At 40.6% G+C, this 21,869-nt stretch overlaps 1 protein-coding gene and 1 long non-coding RNA gene across 12 annotated transcripts in view; one reads left to right on the forward strand and one right to left on the reverse strand.

The window, feature by feature from the left end:
* Positions 1–19,497, reverse strand: part of LOC107054409 — a 176,912-nt gene extending 157,415 nt beyond the window's left edge. For all 9 annotated transcript variants that reach the window (XR_005839173.2, XR_005839170.2, XR_006931294.1 and 6 more), the window contains exon 1: positions 19,229–19,497. This is a non-coding gene — a long non-coding RNA (uncharacterized LOC107054409). The remainder of the gene's footprint in view (positions 1–19,228) is intronic.
* CNTN6 (contactin 6) overlaps positions 16,516–21,869 on the forward strand; it is a 132,557-nt gene continuing 127,203 nt past the window's right edge. For 2 of the 3 annotated variants that reach the window (XM_004944703.5, XM_015293209.4), the window contains exon 1: positions 16,516–16,879. The gene's annotated coding sequence lies outside the window, so the exon portion shown is untranslated. Of the gene's footprint in view, positions 16,880–19,571; positions 19,984–21,869 lie in introns of those variants that run through there. The other variant, XM_046900032.1, reaches the window with a different exon arrangement.

The raw sequence follows: 21,869 nt of genomic DNA on the forward strand, positions 1-21,869 counted from the left end.
GATATCCACGGAGACCATCTAATGATTGAATATAAGGTTCAAAACCATCCCCTGCTCCTCTCGTTGCCTCTGTGCTGGGGCAGCCAGAAGAGCATGCCTCTGTGGTCTCCAATAAGAGAAATGCAACTTGCAAAATTCCTGCAGTGTTGGTTTTTTTTATTTTTTTCTCCTAAGAATGTAAACCACAAGCCATGGAAATAAAAGAAAACATGTCAAAGGCAAGCATTGCTCTTTGAATAAAGCAAACACACCATGATTTATTTACTTTCTTGTTAAGTTGACAGTAGAGGTCACAGAGGAAGACAACAGAAAATCCCATTTTCTCAGCTTGGTTTCAGATTGTTTGGGGAGGCCACTCTGAGCAGCACAAAGGTAATCACCTGTCTGGGCAATGAAACATTACCTCCAATTACTTGCAAGCTCTGGTCACTTTTTGTACAGGTTCTTCATTGCCATGTCATGGAGACCACTGTGAACATTTTCACCTTTGCAAATATTTTTCCTGAGATGTTGGATTCTATGCATTTCCTTTTCCTCCATGTCTTCTCATTCCACTATAATTGCATTCCTCCTGATAGAAGTTGTCTTCTTTAAAGTCTTTTGCCTTCTTTCTCCCTTCATTATTGCATAGTGAAAAAAAACGGAAGTGGGAAAATTGCCAAAGCTGCTGTTTATTTTTAAATGGCTCCTCTAATCCATGCTTTTTTTTTCCCCTCTGCCATTACATTCAGTATAGCCTTGTTGTTTAAATATTGTATCCTTTGAAGCTCATCCCTACAACACTCTTAACAACAACTAATGTGAAGTACTAGCTGTTTCAGAGCTGCTCTTCAGCCCTAATCTTCCATCCCTTTCTTCAACTGTACCTGTTCTCCACACTCCATAAAACCTAAAGACTAGAAGGAGCATTGAAGCAACACATACATTTTTACATTAAAAATATGAATGTAATATAGGTATTGGATCATACCATTATGATTTTCATACAGGGAATGTATTCAACGTATTCTAAAAACACAAGAAAAATGAAAATCTCCAGCAACTTTATAACTTGTCTATATAGAATTTATGTATATATAAATAGAAGATGGATGCTTCTGATCTGATTTTCATCCTCTAGCTGGGTTTTCTCTGAAGAAGAATGGTTTTCTTTACACATTTTGAAAATGTGGGTTTTTTTTTTTTTTTTTTTGATATGGTTTTGTAATTGCCAGTAAGAAATACTAGGGAAACTATTTATTTAATCATAATGAGCTATGGAACTGGGTAGATTATTTTTGTCACTACTGCACTGCAGTAGTGATGTCTGTTTGTAGAGAACCAGAACACTTCTTTGATGCGGGTGCTTTTAAATAACTTAATTGCAAGGCAGATGGTAAGAAACAAACAAAAACCCCTCATGAAACAAAACAAAAAAGCCTGCATAAAGGTGGAAAATTGCTTGAGGAATGCTGTGGTCTCACAGGGAGAAATCGTTCTATTTGTAGCTGGTAACTGCAGACTCCAAGTCTGTGATTAGCCTTTAATGTAGAAGAGGTAATACGATGTAGTTGATGAAAACATGTCAACACAGCATGAGGAAAAGAACAAGAAGGCAACTTTTTCCTCAAATGAAAGTTTCAGATCTTCAAACACAGTCTGTATTCAGTAGCAACAATTGAAAACAAAAAAAATCATCAGCCTTTGTATTCACACTGAAGCCTCCAAATATTTTTTATCAGTTTTCCTCAGGCTTGTTAACACCATGGGTTGCATCGCATCTATTTTTTCATTAGGTTCCCAGTTTCACACACTGTGTGATATCACGGGTGAATCTGGTCAGTGAACTGACCAGAAGGACTGCTCTTCTTGAAGAGATGGGCAATGCTGTTGGCGCGTCCTGCCAGCTACAGCATGGCCACAGAAGTGCCTTATCCAGGAGTCTTACAGAGGACTTGGCTACTGGAGAGGTCTCCTGCAACACACGGAAGCTGTCACATAGGGCCTCAGTGCTAAGTGTGCTACCTGCTTTAACTAAGCTGGTGATAATTATTTTATATACATACATAGAGAGCCTCTCCAAGTCAGAAAAAACCCAAACCTGCCAGGAAACCAGTGTCATTCATTACCTACCCAAGACCCAACTCTTCCCAACATGTCAAAGCCAGCATTGAAAAAAACTCCTATCTGTAGACAATATAAATGTTTTGAGGCAAAAATATCAGGTTGCAATCTATTGCAGTGAAGAACCACAACCCTGAGGGACTTCACCTCAGCCTGAGCAGCACACTAGGAGCACATTACCCAGAACACAGAGTTGACTGAATCTGTAATCAATAGAAAAGACAAGGTAGTGTGTTTTGTTGACAGATCATGGTAACGAGCCCTCCAAGAAAAGTAGTTTTCTGTGAACGACTGTTAGAGTGAAAAAAGTCTGAACTGAAACATTAAATTCTAATATACACTCACAAATCTTTCAAGTGATTCTGAAGTTACGTTCTGGCCCAAGCAGCTTGTACTTCTGCACTTGGCTATATACAAGTAAATGTGGAGGAACTTTAGTGAGATTAGAATATCATTTCTTGGAATTACAGACATGGGCACGTTCTGGATTTTGTTACGGTCTTTTGATAGGTCTTGAAAAATGCATGGCCACTAAATTCCCACTTTGTTCAGATGCAGGTGGGATCATGGCACTGTGCACACTGTGACTGAGGTGTTGCTCTGTATGAAAAGGGTAATTTTCTCTTTTGAGGGGAGGAAGAAAAGTACTCTTAAATGTACAACCTGGACTTAAGTGTAGAAGGGTTTACAGATCTTTGAATAAAGATATTAAGAAAGCATTACAGTTATCCTATAGGAGATTATGACCGATGGCACAGAAATTAGTAACAGCTCTCTGTAGGGTTTTCCCTCTAAATTTCACAACTGCCAGACCCTAATCTCAGGTATATGTCATGCATTGTTTGTTACATGGAAAATGTTGCTGCGGTCCTGCCTGCATACCCATTAACAATGTTTTTTCTTCTTCTTCTGAGATTCTTTGAGATATATTGCCCTTCTGAGATTAAAATCTCGCCCTAAATCTTCAAAGCAATTACACAGACAAAAAGCAGCAATCTCTTCCTGCCATACAACTTTCAGGGAGCAGAAATCACCAGATCAGAAAGCGATGGTAGATTATCAGCCCAGAGAAAAGGCATGATATCCAGCAGGAATGATCAATACATGAACAAATATGCCTACCTTGATCTTGGTCCTCTATAAAGCTGTAGGGGTTTGTTGTAGATTTTAATGGAAAGACAATTGGACAATATAGATTCTTTTCCCCCCCAAGGAAAAGGTGCATTTAAAGAGCTAAAGCAAAACAAAGGAAGAATGGAAGCAGAAGGAAATTCACACTTGCAGCCTGTTTTTGTTTTGTTCCTTTGTTTGAAATAAAACGCTACTGATTTTCTGGTCTCTTTGAATAGATTTTGGGTTGGTTCTTTTTTTTTTTTTTTTTTTTGGAAGATTTATTGAAATGAAATGAGTGAGCAGGGAGAAAGAAGCTGCTTTTGAGGCCCTTAAGAATTGGATTTTTGGAATGTATTGTACTTGTTTTTATTCTGATTACTTGGACAATACAAAAAGGAATAAAATGTTTTTACAAAGAAAAGAATATAATGAATCAATCCCAAGTCACAATGTTCTGGCTTTGTTCCCATACACGGCAGTAATGGCATCCGTGATCACCAACATGGTACACTGGTATTTATTACTTATTTTAAAAGACAGGGGACATGATTTTTAAAATGACTGGCAACATCATGATCGCACAGCAGTCAATAAGTGAGGGCTTCTTCTCTCTTTTTTTTTTAAATTTAAAACAACAGCAAGGAGAGAATTTCAACCTAAATACACAGAGGGAGAAACGTTGCCTACGTTGTCAACAGAGATAGGATTTCACAGAAAGGGATCAATGAACTCCTCATTTTCCAGGGAGGGCATTCAATTATAATGACAAAAATCAGCATATTCTCAAGCCTAATTCATGCATAAATCACTTGATGAATTTGAATATTTTTCAGCTATCATTGCACACAGCAAGTGATGGATAAACTATACTCTGCAAAATGTCTTGTATGTAATCTAATAGAAAATGGGATATTCCAACACTGAAATAGTTATTGTTACTCCTGCCATGAACAGCAACCAGAAACCTAAATACCTGTGAGAATATGGTTGAAAAAATCCCTGAAACCTGGGCAAAAATTAATGTCTACTATATTACAGAGGAAGAAACTTAAGGAATGCTTTTTGAAACGTTTACCAAAGATTAGAGAAGACAAGCAGGTCAGAAAAGAATTAATATGGAAGAATTTTAGATTCTTATCATGATCCACACTTCCTTTATGCTATTAAAAGTAAATCCACTGAGGTTAACAAAAAATATTGCCTGTGAAGCTTGTTTGATTTTAAACAGAAATAATTAAGCACTGCTGTAGTTCTCTCAAGAAAGAAATCCTTCTAAAGATCAAACATCTCCTTTAAGATATAGAGGGGATTAAATGCTATTGCAAAAGTTTTCAATAACTACATTTGAAGCCATGAATTATTTATGCAGAAAAAGACCTGTAGCAGAAATGCATTAAAAAAAGAAAAGAGAGAGAGAAGGAAAGGCAAATCTATGATTCTATGAAAGAGAGCAAAGAACAACAAACATATAGGTGACATTTATAATTTCAGGTACAGAAGAAAGCACCTCTTAGTTTGTACCATAGCACTCAGTGGTAAGTGACAAAGTTATATAATACTACAACCTTAGAAAGGGAAATTTAGATTTGTAATTAAATACCCGAAATGGATTTTCATCTACCATGGTCCTCAAAAGTCATCACTGTGCACAATTTATGCTAACAGGATGGTTATTCTGCATTACAATAGACATTTTGATCAGCATTTCATTATTTAACATTATTTTGAGAGAAATCTTGCTTAGTTAGACTAAATACAAGAATGTACGTAAATCACCTCTTGAATGTATACAGAATACTGTTTACTGAAACTTATTGTAACCTTCACTCAGTGTTGTGTTCAATATTCATCAAGGATTTTAAACAGCTCTAATCTTAATGTAGGAGAAAATAAATGCTGTGCTCACAGCTGACATATGAGATACTTACTGTGACTGGAGCTCTCCCAAACCACCATGGGAAAACATTCCCATGCATTGGTTACACTTTGTCCACGTCACTTTGGAAAAAAGCCTCCCAAAGATGTGAACCATATCTTGGTTCACCATCTGGCCTGACTTTGTAAGTAGGATTCTCCAGGGCAGTGGAACCGGCTAGGGATATTCCGGTTTAAAGCAAGCTTCAGGTTTGTTTGGAAAGGAAAGACAACTGTGGGGTCAAGAAACGAGCTCCTTTTCAGAAGATTCAGATTTGTCTTTTCCTTCTCCCACAGAGCCCTTCTACAAGCAGCAGGTCCCTATTTCTCAGAATGTAGTAACGATAAATACATTTACAGAGTGTTTTGATATACTCGTGTGTAAAATCTGTGGAATGCTCTCAGTAATTTTATTGGAATTAAAATTGGTGCTTAATTTCATTTCCTAAGATTTATATTTCTTGCAGTTCTTTTTAAGGTTTGCAGAGGGAAAAAGAATTAAAGCTTATAAACCAAAAAAAAAAAAAAAGCATCTTTAATCCTCTGATTAAACTTTTGTTATAATGGTGAGGGCTATCACCTGAAAGGAAGGGTTTATTACTGAAATATCATTAGATACTATGGCTGAGATACATGGTATGTGCTATAAATTTCTTTCAGCTACTACTGATACTTAACTGTAATCCACATCAAAACCTCACATCTAATCAGTCAATGAATCAGTTTATTAATCAGCATTTCACAAGCAGTCTTGACCTCTCTAAGACCACACCGTTATCAGTGATCCCAAACGGCACTGAGATTTGGAAAGCCGAGGCAGCACAGGAGAAATAGGTTTTTTCTTTGCCTTTTTGACCTGGATAATTCTGGGTTCTTCAGATTTGTCAGCACCTGAAGTCACGTCAAGTTCTGGAAATCCAGGAATGCCCTGGCTTGTTTTTTTTTCCTCAGAAACTGCTGTTGCACAAATGGCAGCTCTCCATCAGTAGGATGGAGCTCTCCATCAGTAGAGCCAGCCTGCCCATCACAGCAGCCCCTCTATTCAAGCAGCATCACTGGTGCTCATGGCAGATGAGAGCAAGCACTGCTGTGCTTCTGATACGTTTGATGTCCTACAGCCAGATCGTTCCCCAAAGCCCACAGACCTAAAGCAAACTACCACAAGAGTGGGACATTTTATTCTATGGCTAGGACAGCTTCAGACAACCTGAACGCCAGAGCTCACGAAAGGAGAAGAGACATCCTTGTCAAGTCCTGTGATAAATGTAACTGGGCTGGCTGGAAATCAAACCAAATGGGTTTGATTTCCAACAACATGCTTCATGCCAGTGTCAACAGACACATTTGGAGGCTTTTTTTCCTGTGGGACTGAGGATGATAAAACCTATTCATGAGGAGCACTTCAGGATATGTAAACGTCCTCTTAGTTTAGTTGCAGCTGCAGCCCAGGCACACACTGTGCTCACAAAAGATGGCAGTGAGATGCTTTCCCTTCAGTACAGCATAGCACTAATCGCTGACCTGGTATTTGAATGGACCTGCTCCTCAGAAGCCAGCAGGATAATTAATCCATTTCCATAAGCACAGCAGTAACACCGACACACACTTCTTCCCTCCATTATTTCATACTCTAGATTGCGGCAAATGACCTAACAACTTTACACCAGTATTACCAGCTGTCACAACAGCTAAGTAACATGGTTTAGTGGGCAACATTGGTGGTAGGTGGACTGTTGGACTAGATGATCTTAGATATCTTTTCCAACCTTAATGATTCTGTGATACTGTTCTTTGATTCTCATTGTTCTTTAGCTCATCATTACTATCCATCTGTGTTTTTAACTTTGTATACTCCGTCCTCAACACCAAACACCAGCACTGCTATTTCTGTTCTTAGCAGTGTTGAGAAGAACAGATTGGATGCCACTTCCAGCTTTCCCAGAACAAGATTTCAATCAGAAATCCAAATTATAGACATTTATTACTAGAGATAAAGGAGTAAATCCACTACGGCAGTAACAATGGGTATTTATGCACAGGAGGCTCTGTAAGGGGATGTGGCTCACCCTGTGCCAGGGACTCACAGGACACAGAGCTGGGTGCCTTGTCCACTTCGCTGTTACAGCCAGGGCAGCCTCTGGGAGTCATCACCTCCAAGTGCTCTTCTTTTGCAACCTTTGTTTCTCTTCCTGAGCATACAACTGCTGCTATTACTAACAACGTTTCTTTGCCCTTCTCATACCACGCCTGAAGCCATGCTACTAATCACTTTGTCTAAAGACTGGTTCGCTAGTGAAAGGCCCCAGCAACCACACTCCCTTTCTTGAGATTGTTTTATTTCTGCAGTTCTTAATTTCATTCTTCACCAGACATCAGAAAGTACAAATAAAGATCAAGAGTTTAAGTAAGGAAATTTACCCAACAGTAGCCTGAGTGATCATTTTCCCCTGAGTTCAATTACAGGAGTCTGATGTGTTCTTAATGAGGGATTTTGGTATACAGGCTGCACAGTGCCCTCTCTTGTTTTACCTCTTCCTGCTACCTTTAGACATCTCCTGTTACTTCAGCAGGGATAGTATTAGTAAATTAATTGTTAGAAGAATATACATAGCCTGAAGGATTATGTACAAGCTATTAGCAGTAATATGTAGTGGATAATATATGCTGTTTACCAGCTGAAATAGCAATCAGGCTGATTTAGGTTACCATCCCTCTCACAGCACAAAGCAAAATTAAAACGAGCTACTGGGAAGTTAATTTGAGATGTTTGCTTTTTCAATACAGTTTATGCACCAAGATGAGAAAAAATGGTGCAACAGTTGCCACAAGCAAGTTGAAACAAATAGTATTAAGGAGATGGGAACAAATGAACCTGATATATAAATCTATATATGGAAAGTGATCTTGTTAAATCCTTCTTGTCCTTTCTTATGTAAGGAGAACGTGGAACCAGGAAGGTTTGTCAAGGAATAGTTGCACTGGTATAACTCAAATCAATACTGTTGGGTTTAAGAGCAGGTGACACTTTGTGTGACTTCACGCAGAAATTGCAGTGTTTTTTAGTAGACCAGGTGCAGGGCTGACCCTGCCAAAAGGTAGCATTTCATTAAATCATGTGTTTATAATAACAGCGGCATAGGCTGAAGGTAAAATGAAAAAGGATGTGAATCTCTGGATTTTAGCATTCAACATTGAAACCAAAAGGAGGTGCCTAGAATCAATCCCAGGAATACAACACCCTATAAAAGGAAGGAATGCTCCTCATCTCCTCACGCATCCTTTGCTGCACAGCTGCACCTGCACCTGTTATGGAAGAAGCACCCGAATCTGAGTGAATGCCTTCACCTAATGGCTTTGTTCTGAACCATTCTCTGTTGGGTAAAAATACACAACAGCCCCCAAGACAAGCACTCATTTCATGCAGGTAACACAGCTAAGCTATAACCTTTCCGAAATTTAGGGAGGTTGATCACTAGCAGTAAGTGCTTAACAAGCAGGGATTTGATTGTGTGGCATGAAGCCTGCATAATTTATTTTTAATAGTCTGACACCATCCGTTGCATGTTGGAAAGATGCAGAAAGATTTGGATAGTGGAGAGCACCATCTACACAAGGATTTACACAAATGGCTGTGTTACAGGAAGAGTGGTGAGGCATTAAACTACTATGAACCATTCAAATAAGAGCATAATTTGAGAATGGGAATGGGATAAATACAGTCATTATAAAAAGTCCATGAAAATCAGATGATTCAATCCCTTTCTAAAAATATAATTGTAACTGACTCCAGTAAAGCAAAAAACTGTCTTACTGTGCTGCTTTTTATAACTTTTGCTATTTGTATCAGCCCTGCGGATTCTGTAAACAACCCTAAGCAGCAGAACAAACACGCTGCTGGTTGACATCCACAGCAAACTTCCCACCGGTTTTCCCTGCCATTTTGAGAAGACCATGAACAAAAAAACAACAAAACCCTTCCTGAGCTGAGACTTGTTCTTCACTAAGCTGCTGCCTTTGCAAGATTTATCCTTGCAGGCTTATATGCACCCCTGAAATATATGAAGGGTTTAAAAAGGAAAGACAGACTGATCCTTGATTACAGTACCTCTTATTACAATTCTACAAGGCAATAGCAATGAGAAATTATCTTGTGTGATACAAAAACTAACCTACATGATTTCATTCTAAATGTAAGTGATGGTGTGTTTTAAGAGACTGTAGTTTTAATTAAGCTGATCTTTGAAGGGGAAGTTGATAGGATTACATAAAGATCTCTGTTTTTCCCCATAATAAAGGTTGGTATAACTTTACAGAATTCAATTATTTCTACCCAGTGCTGCATAAGAAATATTTGGGAAGTGACTGAAACAATTCTTAAAGCAAATTATACCACTGTCAGAAAATAAGAAATCAGTATGTCAAAACACAAGGGTATTTCTACACAAAGCACCTGGCAAGTTATGTTATACAGACAGTCCCTGTCTGGATACGATATTTCTCTCATTAATTTTATCTACAAACAGGAAGAGGAATGTTTTGTATTTGCTGTTTGAAATTAAAAAAAGAAAATCCAACTGAAAAATGTCCTCAAATGTTGCACAAAGAAGGATGCAGAAAAAAAAGAATGTTTTAATTCAAATAAGGTCTCTCAGCACTGTAAAAGCCTATGTGAGGTTTTGTCGTTTTTGAGGCCCCCAAATAACTGCATTTTCTGCAGTATAACAAGATCTATAAAGTCCATCCACGATTCTCATGTATACGTTTTTAATAAGTGGATGTTATATAGTAGGTACCTAAAGGAAGACCTAATATAACAGCAAGTGTTTTACCAAGGACTCTCTCTGTTTATATTTCGAATTAGATCAAATGGTGATAAAGTCAGAGATGCTCAAACACTGGCCTGGTGAGCCTGGTGGAAAGCGGCTGGCTGGATAAACACAGGGCCGGTTTAATTATTCCTTTACACTGATCTAATACGACTGACATCAATGCCAAGCTTCAAATCAAAGCACCAGAGTAATAAGGAAGTAGTGAAATAATACTTGAGGTTTTCCTGCTACATCTTTGTAACAGCAAACACAGTTTGATCTAATCTGACTGTAGTTTATATGAACTGCCACTATATACATCTTCTTAAAAAGAAGTCTGCTTACTTCTTTTAGATGAAGATGGACATATTTTAAAGCTTATACCCTGCATTTTCTGAAATACACTGAGAGACTCAAGCTTTTAAAGGATCCAAAGATGACACAGAAAAAAATGAATACATTTTCTGCTTTTAATCTACTTCGTATCTACTTCTGTCTCTGCATAAACTGAGATTATGATACAGCATATATAGTTTTTAATCTCCAACTACTTTGGTGTTAGCTATAACACTGAGCCATTTACCTGCTTGAGTGAATCTACATTACTGTCCCTGTTTCATTTTTAGCATTCTCCAACCTGTGTCTCCTTAATCAACAATTATCTGCTTCCTTGCACTTGCACTCCAGATGGAGAGAAGGTAAGCAGATGCTTGGGTGAATGTCTTTCTGGTGATGGATCCTTCCTTGCTGCAATTCATGCATATCATTACAGACCATTTTCACTTCTTCGGCAATCTTTAGCCTCTAAATCATGAAAATCGAAACCCTATTATCTTCCTTCATATCCTTTATGCAAATTAATATTATTCCTTTTTTTTTTTTTTTTTTTTTTTTTTTTACACTTTAATATATAGTAAAGCAAATGCAGAAACACATAGGAAGCCTTAGTCTGGATATGCCTGGCTAACTGAATTGGGTTCATCAGCAAGTAGGATGGCTTTGCTAACATTTAAAGGCAACACAACAGGTTCCTATGCAACACTGTTTTCTCTACCTAGAAAAAGGGCTCAGCTGCCAGAACTGGTGAGAGACAGCCAACATGGCATAACCACTACCAAGGAAGGAACGGAGCAGGGCTTCCTAATTAATGCAGGTTGGCAGGAAGAGTACATCCTTCCCCTCTTCTTTATTAATTCAACAAGTAACAACATCGGAGCAGAAATTCCTTAAAGACATTGTGATAATGACATGTAATACAGGAAATGCAAAATGAATGATAAAGACATGGTAAGAAGGTCTATTAGAAGTGTCAAAAGATATTTGTGTGTGGCTCCAGTGAATAGCACAGACTGTTACCTACTGACATTGTATTTGGCAGAGATCTGGGAAAAGCTCTGCATTCACTCCAGAAATAAAGAAATGAGATCAGAATCATTGGACATTTCTGGAAGAAAGAACAGACATGGGAAGACAAATGCGTTTAAAACAATCAGAAATCACCGGTGCTACAGAAGCTGCAAAAACTTCCCATCATGAAAGTGCTATAAAACGGGTCACACGGAGAGGCAGTGACACCAGGAGATGGCTTTCTGCTTGCACCACAGTCAGTCCAATGAGACAGGGCTGCAGAGGGACAGGAAACATCTGCAAGCACTTTTGTGAAACATCTGAACAATACACCAAGTGTTAGATAGCAGAAAGCCATGTTTGAATGAAGCCATCTAGTGTGCAGCTACACTAAGATCTGCAAATTTGTCTGGTTTCCTGCACTCTCTCGTAGCTAAATGACTACTTCCAGCTGATACTTGTTATGTGACACCTAGTACCCCATACTTGAAACCACTGATGCCTTCAGAGGCTTCTCCAATACATAACACAGGCAGACATTAATCCACTGACCGTTTAGCAGAATTGTGAGGTTCAGTAACAAAACTGCGTTGTAATTCCCAGACTCCATTCTTCTCGTTTTCTCTCCCTTAACAAAAATCAATGTGAAAAGTGACCCACTTATCTGATACTTCACATCCAGAAGCCACAACCACAAATACAACCCTAAAAATCTCAAAATGTCTCAGATGATTGTTTTCTAAAAACAGCACAAAAACGCAGACACAGAACCCTGAAGAAATTAAAAAGAAATAACACCCGAGTTGCTAAAATGGACACTACGAATAGAAAATCGTGTGAGATTTAGCCACAAACCCATTTTGAGGGCATTAAAAGGTACCACTGAGTATACTCCAATTGTCTTGAAAGCTAAAGCTGTTCATCAGCGGATGCACTTGGCTGTGTTTTCAAAACAGGAGCCACACGTGATAACGCGACCAGCTGTATCAAAAGTAACTTTTGTGAAAGCCTTCGTGTTTAGTTTTGCTTATACTTTTAGAATTTCCTTGTCCAATTATCTCCAATCAAGCCTGACAGTTCACTCCTGGGGTGAAAGAGCTCCCAGTTCCATTATAGATAAGCTCACAGGTATTGATTTGAGCATTTCCCACCCCCAGTCAGAACCAGATATCTGCAGAGGACAGAAAGTTTTCAAATCCCTTGCCATGTAGCAAAAGCAAAATGGCATCAGCGAATAATGCAGATCAAATGAAAGCATAGGAACCACTTAGGCTTTACTGAGAGCATTATTCATAGCTCCAGAGGTCACCTTTTCTGGAAGGATCATTAGGAAGCCATGCATTCTGCAAGGATTAACATCAACTAAACCTCCACATTTATTCTGGAGACTGAGCTGAACGTGGGGCTGTAACATGAGGACGAACAGCATTGCTGAGTGGTTTCTTTCCCTCATTCTCTTAGCAGTGAGTTAGAGACAAGAGTCCAGGGGTGTGTTTTTTCAGGGTTCCCCACGTGTGCATGCATCTGGAACAACCTGCATTACCAAAACATGATCACCTTCCGAGCCTACATATGAGTCACCACTCAACCAGCAATACGGTGAGGACAAAACACACCAAATACAGGAATCAAAGACCACAGTTCACACAGAACAAAGAGTTTTGTGGAACACAAACAAGGGCTGAAGTAGGCTGTTTTGATTCTTCTATGGATCTGATGTGAAAAAGGCCAATAAGCTCAATATTTTTAATTGTGTCTTTTTACACTCAGCGGAAAGGCAGCTAAATATACCCAGCCCATTCAAACTGCTTACGTTAAACTTGCCAATCCCTTTTGCTTTAGCTTTGCCCTCCAAAAGAAAAAAAAAAAAAAAAGTAAAATCTAGAAAGACTACAGAGAAAACTGTACTGTGGAGGCAGCTGAAGCAGAGCAATTCACACCCCACCATTCAATTCCCCAGCTCTGCACACCAGGCTGGACAATGCCTCATTTGGTGCCCAGTGCAGGCCTCCTATTCTTGCTAATGCCCCCCAGGTGTGCTTGATGTTGCCTTGGAGAGTGCCAGCTATCAAGGACCCTTCTAACGACTGAGCAGTGGAAGTGACTGTTGGTAGTACATAGAAATGCTATTTCCACAAAGCTTCAGGTAGGGGCTTTCTCCAGCATCTCAAGAATGCCTACAGTAGAGCCACTAATTGCATGCAAACCTTTATAGTTGGTGGCTCGGAACTGGGAATATTGCCCCTGCAACAGCTGCTGGAGAAGGCCTGCAGAACTCACTTTCAAACTTACTCAAGCAGCGCCTATGGATTCATAAAGATGATCAAAGACTTTACAGCAACCAAAATCCAATGCACAGTGTAAATGCCAAAGAGCAATTTAGGTTGCTTAATATATGAGTTTCAAAGCAGTATTCAGGCACTGCCTGAATACAGCACCTCATGGGATGCACATTCCTTTGTTCAAAGGAATTTCATCTTAGTCCTTAAATTTTGCCTCTGTGATCATAGGGACTAGCTCAAGGACAAGGTGCTGTTGGAGCACAAGAGAAACAGTCTAGATCATATTAGTCCTTGATCTAACTTGCTTTAAAATGTTGCTAAGGACATCTTGGATTTATCTACTCTGTCTAAAGGAGAGATAGAAAAACTGACACAGCCACAAGAAGTCAGCAGTAAGCTGGAGAGCTCTATCTCTCAAAGGCAAAGTGACAGCTTAGGGAAAAAAAAGAAAAAAAAGCATGCATCATCTGAAGGCATCTCCTATTTTTACAGAGAAAACAGAGGAGAAAATGTCTTCCTGGCCATTTCTCAGCAGAGTTTTTGCAAGAGACACCTTGGCCCAACTCCTGCTAATTCACTTCTGTCTTCCAGCTTATGCTCCCAATTCTATCCACTGTCAGGTTTATAGACCAGATCCTATCTCCGAGTTATTTTTAGCCTAAAACAGTGTCCTGAAAGGTACGCAAGGACTTTGTGCAGTTCATATTGAGCCCTGGAAACTTTTGGCTCATTATCAGCCAGCGCCAGCTTTTGGGGTGACAATTTCCCGTGCTCTGACATTAACAAGACCTCAACAGAAGAAGGTTTTATGGTTGAAAAGGTTCAAGTGGCTTCTGACTGCTGGAAACCCGGTAAAGTTCTGTTTGATCTGCATTTAAAAAAAATAAAAAATAAAAAAAATAAAACCAGACAGCTTTCCCTACCAGAATATGGTAATTGTTCAAAATGAAATGTCAATGTCAATGAAATTTTGTTCTGAAAGAAAACTGGGCAAAAAATACAACATTTTGGTAACATTTAAATGTTCTATCTTGACCTTTAGGAACAGACTGTTTTGATATTCAATTTTGTCTTCGCTGTGTCATTTCTAAAAGATATAGGCATAATCTTCAATGTATGATAATATGTTTCAGAAAATGAAAATCAGAACTAACCAAGTTTTAATAAGAACACAATTCAGAGTTTCAGAAGTTCAAAGTTCAAACGTATTTGTTACAATATTTTCCAAGTGAAAATATTAGACCCTGAAATGAATCATCTGCCTTTAGTGGGGACATCTTTGTTTCCATTCCCAATTGGAAATGAGAAAGTTCTAAAAGCATTCTTTTCTCCAGCTACTGAGAATCCCTGTTACCAGTCTTATTAGACAATCAATGCATAAACAATTTTTTTTAATATAAAGATGAGATTAGATTTTTAATAAACATTCAAAACTAGTGACAAGAAGCTTGGGTTAATCAGTTATTGTCTATTTACTCTTGATGCAACTTTCAAAAAGCACTCTCGTTATTTAAAAAAAAAAGATAATGAGGAAATACTTAGATTCCATTTCAAATTTTATTCCTAATTAAAAATAGGACTGCTAATTACAATGCCTGTCTACTTTGGAAGGTGCTGCAAGGCTTAATTAATTGTCAGTGAAGTCATTTGAGATGCTCACACAATGGATGTGTAGGATTGGTTGCGTTAATCAGGAGGATGGCTATGTGAGCTCTGGGTCAAGAGGGGACTGATCCAGTCGTGTCCCCCTGGGGCTGGTGAAGGACGTATGCACAGCCCATGAGATCCTGTGGACCTGTTGCCTCCATCTTACAAAGGGAAGACCAGGAATCTGAGGCATTTCCTGGGCAGTTCTCCATAGGGGTTGAGTTAAACCCAGATCTTTTGAAACAGGCTTGAAGCACCGTCCTCCTGTGCAGACAAATTAAAGAAACCCCCTCCAGTCCTTTGCTTTTAGGAGACACATCTTTAACTTCTCTCCTAGCATTACTTCATCTGTCTTCAAAGCTGTCTCAACAGCCAGGTCCAGTTAGAGCAACCTCAGTGCATCTCAGCAGTGCCTTTGCACGGGCTGGCCACAATCCCAAAGACAAACCCACTGCACACCTCCATGACCAGAACACATGGATGGAGGGAAGCAGTAGCCTGAAAGGATTGGTATGGTGGCAGAAGGGACAGCACCCAGCTTACAGGTGGGGTGAATGCCAACCGAATCACACAGAGGTGTGCACCTCCTCTTCTGCAGACTGAGATGTTTTGTCTGCTCAAGGTGTCTGTGTACTGCTGTGTGTTATTGCCACCTGACTTCCACTTCCTCTCCACTCGCCCCTGCTCAGACAGGCATGCAATTAATCCCATTACAAACTAATGGATTTACACCACGATTACATTAAAATGTGGTGAAGCAATGCCTGTGACACAACTGCACTTTTCTTGGCAGAAACATTCTGAAAACTGCTCTTTCCACTTCCATCCCTCGTGAATACAAATAACTTTTGCTTACTAACAGAAAGTCATTTCCCTGTCTGAGCTTCGCATTTGATCTCTGCTGAAGCAGTCTCAAGAGGAAAAACGGAAATCTAAGAAGTTTGTGTGTAATAAGGATTTATGTCTGTGCTACTTCAAACAAACAAGACTTTTTTTTTTTTTTTTTTTTGAATATGCAAAATATGAGGGGCATTTAAATGCTTGAAGATGACAGTCAGCGTTGGGAAGCAGCGACTCAGCTCCCTTCTGGTGGGCTTCGTATTATGGAGCTCAAGAAGCAACCGTGTGACCCAGGACTAAACAAAATATTTCTATTCCTGTTCTAAACCCAATACTGAGTGGTGACCCAATTTCCAAGTAGGGAGGTTTTCTGATTACCTGACAGGAGCTCCTATTTGTAGGAAAAGAATAGCAAGAGCACATTTAATCTTTCATGCTACGAGTATGACAGCTGTGCTTTCACTCTCAGCTTGCTTGAAGGATGATCAGCACAGAGCTAATTTTCCTACATTCAAGATTTGCAGATAGGAATATGCATACACTGTAGTACCTGTTTATCTGCTTCAAGCACTAATTGTGTGGGTTCTAGCACGAGTGCAGCAGGAAAGCAGTGTATTTCACGGTTAATACCAGTGAAGAGACACGCAATGCTCAGTGGATAAAAGGCTTCTAGTCCCAGCTGGGAAAATAGTTCCATTATCTCCCAGCTGCATAGACCTTCCATACGGCTCCGTTCTGCCTCGATGAACACTGTGCCTTGCTGAGAGCTTGAAACAGTTCTGCAGAAAATTGTAAAGATCCTGAGACATTTCACTGTTAAGATCTGTAAGTACAGAATTGTGCTGTCTACTGCAATGTGAATAATGCTGGGGGAACTGTCTTTTTTATTATATATTTTTTTTAAATCAGTAATTTTCATTAGCATAAGGGGTAGAGAATGAAGAAAATTCACTGCTTTATTTATGTTGTTCTGTCTCTAAACGGCTGATGCTCCAAATGTATACGTTCTTGGAAGAGACAAATATATACATAATGAATTTGTATGCATGCAGGTCTGAGTCAAACAGAGTAGGAGACTGTGCTAATAAGACACTACAGGTATATTTTTTGAGAGTATCACAGCTCCGTGCTGCAGTAATACGGACAACACAGAGGATGACAGTGCTAATTTTGGCACTTTCATAAGACTTTGTACAGCATATAAATAATGAGGTAGGTAATGAGAGACCAGCCTAATTTCTACCAGCTGAAGCTGTAAAAGCAGTAAACATAAATCCTAAGAAAATTTAAGCAAGTCTTTAAAGGAAGCCTTTCCTCTTGCTCATTTTAACAATTAAGAAAGTCAAGGTTGCAGCATATACTGAATTTTGGCTTTGCAAGGTGTGCAGGAGTTTCAGTTCTGACGTCGTCATTTACTCACAGCGTATCACACAGCCTTAAAAGAAATGTGACACTTCATAAAAAGTTTTGGAAGTCCAGAAGCAACTGCTTGACTCGCGCCTTCTGTTACACCGTGTACTCCCACGGTGCTCTTTAGGCGAACACCTCGATTCAGACAGTTGTTGCATGTCTGAAGGGTCTCCTCCAGCAGCCTCTGAACAATCAGGCTGAATGCTAACCATTTCCTGCAGCACTTATGCATCTGAATGATTAAACAAGAGGCAAACGCTCTGCAGCCTGTTTATAATAAGTTGCTTGTCCTTCTGACAACGCTGCAGCCAGCTTCAGGTAAATATTACGAGTTGAAAATCAGACCATTTATTTTTATGAAATAGCACTTCCTCCACCGTTTTTATTTTCTTCCTCCCAAGAGGGAGGAACTGCCACACCAGCAATTCTTAAAGTTCTGCAAGTTCTTTAAGAGTTGTGTGTATGTATGTAAACCCTGCAGCATTTGTAATTCCAGGCACCACACCACCAAAAAGAACCCATCCCCATCAGCCAGCTTTTGCTTTGGTGCTCCTGAGGCACTATTTCAGTGTTTCACATTCCATGAGTCTCTGCTTCACAGGTTTTATGACATTAAAAAGTCCCAACTCAGTACCTGTAGGAAGTTAGCAACAATTGTATATCAAATTTTATTGTTTCAAAAAAAAAAAAAAAGAAAGAAAAGAAAACCACAGCAACGTATGCGGCTATAGTTCTCAAATGCTGGGGAGGCACTGATTGCCATGTATTAGGTGCGTTACCTTCCATGCTGAGGAGGAAATTATAAATAATATATAGCAACTTAAGTGCTTTAAATCAAAGAAGAGACATGTTTCTTCCAGCTTTACAGTCGGTATTGGAAAGGTTTGTGGTGCATAGTAAGCTCCCCTAAAACTAATTTCTTGCTGCTGAAGCAAACATTTCCATCACAAAACAAGGTGCCAGCATCCCCAAGAGGACTTGAAGTAGAGTTGTGTGTTTGCAATACATGGCCACAAAACACTACTCGTACTTGAGCAGGAAATTTCCACTAGAAGCTTTGTCTCTGTCTTGAGAGCATATAGAACTATATCAACTCTTTAAAATGACATTCAGCGATCTTCCCCCCTGCCCAGAAGCTGTATTAACTGCATGTTACTACAAGACAATATTCCTTTTGTTTAAAATCACCGACTTCATTGCAGAGGGTTGCTGCTGCCTGCCTGCCTGCTCGCAGCCCCCCCAGCCCAGCCAGCTGCTGCCTCACTCATAGCAACCAGGCCCCAAACCCACCCACCTCTACCCACGTGAACACCAGAGGAAAAAACACCCCAAACCCTTTTGTCCTTCTTATCAAAGGCTGCACTCAGCGTGGATTATAGCTAGGTAGGAGGGCACATTTACAGCTCGCTCTGCTAGGCGCGAAGCAATCTCTTTACAAAGCAAAGGCTCAAGTAACTTCAGATAGTTTTCCAACCACAGGTGCCTGTGCTGGGAGTTATCTCTGGGACACCAAAAACCCAGCGCTGTGGGAACGCACCACTCTGTAACGCCCTTATCTCTGCTCCTAACCTAGCGTGCTTCTGCAAGTCTTTCTTATTTACACAGAAACTTTCTGCAAATGCAGAATGCACAAGAAGAAAAAAAAAAAAAAAAACAACGGAACATTGCACCACTGAAAAAGAAAAGAACAAAGTCACTTCGAAAAGCTGAACCATCAGAAATAGAACTAACCCACAGCACGGTGAATCACGATGTGGTACTTACAGCTCTGTGCCTTGTGAGGGGAACAACCAGATCGGCCCGAGGCAGAGCAGCAGGGCTGCTGCTGAGCAGACCAGCTCAGCAGTGAGAGGTGGTAGCAGGATATACTCTTGCACACACACACAAAAATAAAAACAGCCGAAAATGAGACTTTGGATCTACCAGTCTCAAAGATTTGGGGATTTCCAGGCTGAGGAGCCGGGCTCTGCCAGCTCCCAGCTGCAGCTCCCGGTCCCACAGGCCGAGCAGGCCGGACCCAGCTGCTCGTCCCGCCAGCAGCTAATTAACAGCTCCTAACAACCCATCGGGGCGGTAATTCACCTCACAGAGCTGTTCCTTTCATGTTGCCGTAGGAAGCGCGTGAGGGCGGATAACCCAGGCCTGCAGTCAGGGCTTTTTCTTGTCTCTGCGCGGACGCTTTTTTGCACGGCTGGATGCTGAAATCTGCTAGGATTCTTTCCCAAAATATATTCCTAGCTTCAGAAAACACGGGAAGGGCACAGCAGGAGAAACACCAGTCTTAAAATGGCCCTGCCTGAGCTCTCCTGGTTTAGCAGGTGGCTTTGGACCTGCCTTGCCCTGTGCTTTACTTCTTCCTCACTAAGATGCAGAGTCGTCCCCTGGCGACCCCTCACAGGCAGGATTTGCACGTCTGCAAGGTCCAGAAGGGAAACTGAGGAGGACCTGCCTCGAGTCACCAGGAGGAGGACAGAGCTGTGAACTGCTGATGCAAGCAGGCAGGAGCAGCTCTTCCACCGGTAGGTACATGATTGGATTTTCACAAGTGCAGCAGTCTCCGTGCTCTGCTGGAGGACAGCAGACAGATGATCCCTCCTGCACTGCTGGCAGCAGCTGTGCAACGTTTAATCAGGTTGCATGTTATTGGCATATTTCCTGGTCGGCTTACTTTGTTTTGCCCTCGATGACTCAGTACTTTAAACCCCCCGTGTCAGTGTCCCTGGGCTGCCGCCGCTCCTCTTCTCGTCCTCCTGCCTGCACCCAGAGCGGGCTGGGCTGAGGGCAGCGCTACCACCACGTTAGGCTCTTCTGGGCTCAGTGCAGGAGGTTTGCTGACAGTCAGTGTAAGTATCCAAGCTGCCATGCGTGTTTTGCGGGCTTTTACATGGGATTGTTTGTATTTTGGCTTTCCTGCAAGAGGAAAAATTCGTAGCATACAGAATAGCAACTGAGAGACAGGAACAGTGGGGAGGTGGAAGGAGAGAAGAGTAATACTCCTCTCTTAGTCCCTCTCATATGTTTCTAGCCTATAAAGCCACAAACAAAACAAACAAACAAAAAAGGATAAAAACAGTCAGAAATACAGTTTGTTTTATTAAAATTCTTGCCAGCACCTGCTGTAATGCTCTTGTTAAAAGAGATGGAACAGCAGAAAGATGAGAGAAGCGCCGTTACGTCCTTGCTGTTTACACAGCATAATGATATGGGAACTGATATGGTTGGCTTCCAGATAACTGTTTTTATTAGCTATAAACAAACATGTGTGACCCAGCCATTCAGGTACACTGTAGTCCTCTTGGGCTCCCATCACAGCTCCCAGAAGCCTTTCAAAGAAATGAAGATGTTACCTAAGCGTTGCTAAACTAAGTACTCATCTTGCTTTAGGACACCTTGATGTGATTACCAATAGGATCCATGTAATATATAAATTTCCTCAGATTAAATCTGAGGACTGTTTCCTATTTTTTTTCATGAGCTATTCTCTCTCACAGCTGTAACAAAGGCACAAAGATCCTAGGTCCTACCAGTGGCAGTGCCCCCAAGGAAGCTACCTTGGGAAGGAGCTGGCTGGAAAGCAAGAATCCTCCACTGTTGAAAACAGTGTAATTTTATTCATTTCCATTCTAGTGCAGAAGTGGCTGAGCAGTGTATTTCGGAGCAGCTGCTCATCTGGGATTTAGGGCAATGATCTCATAACTGCAACCTTTTGATGTGCAAAAAAAGATCAGTGGTTAATTTGCTACCCTGGATCGGGTGGATTACTCTCTGCTATTCTCGCTGAGCCTTTCTCAGAAGGTTTTCCCAGGGTCAAGATGATCAAACCCTGGGGGAGATGAGCTGACAGCAGCCCGCAGTCTGGGATTAGGACCCTCTCCAGGGAACATGAGAATGCTATTTAGGCAGAGTAGAAATTTCATTGCTGCTCGTGACCTAAACTCTCAGCTATCCTGGAACCTTATTTTAGCAGTTTTCTTATGTATTAAAGAAATCTTCCCATATGAAATTTTATCAGAGCTGGTTCTATGCGTGATGGTTGCTGCTATTGTACTGAGCTACTGAACATCTCGCTCCATTGCAAACTGACTGGAGAGGAGTAGATTTTAGAGAAACCAGTGCCCAGCTAATGAGGAAAGCACTCTGCTGTGGACAAAGGATACGCTAGGCTGATCTGTCAGCAAGCACAAGAAGATAACCACGGCTTACCAGCACCCTTTTCTTCTCACATTCCTGTGATTAACACAGCATACAATTAGAGAGCCTAGCTGGGCAGAAGTGTTGCATCAGAGTCAAAGCGAGTGAGTTTTCAGATGCTTAATGTTTTTCCCCTGCAAACATATTTTTTCTGTGTTTTAGGCTTCATCCTGTTCTGCTGCCTTGTCTGTTGCTAGGTCAGCCTGCCAAAAAT

Source organism: Gallus gallus, chromosome 12, assembly GCF_016699485.2.
Source record: "Gallus gallus isolate bGalGal1 chromosome 12, bGalGal1.mat.broiler.GRCg7b, whole genome shotgun sequence".
Lineage (NCBI taxonomy): Eukaryota > Metazoa > Chordata > Aves > Galliformes > Phasianidae > Gallus > Gallus gallus.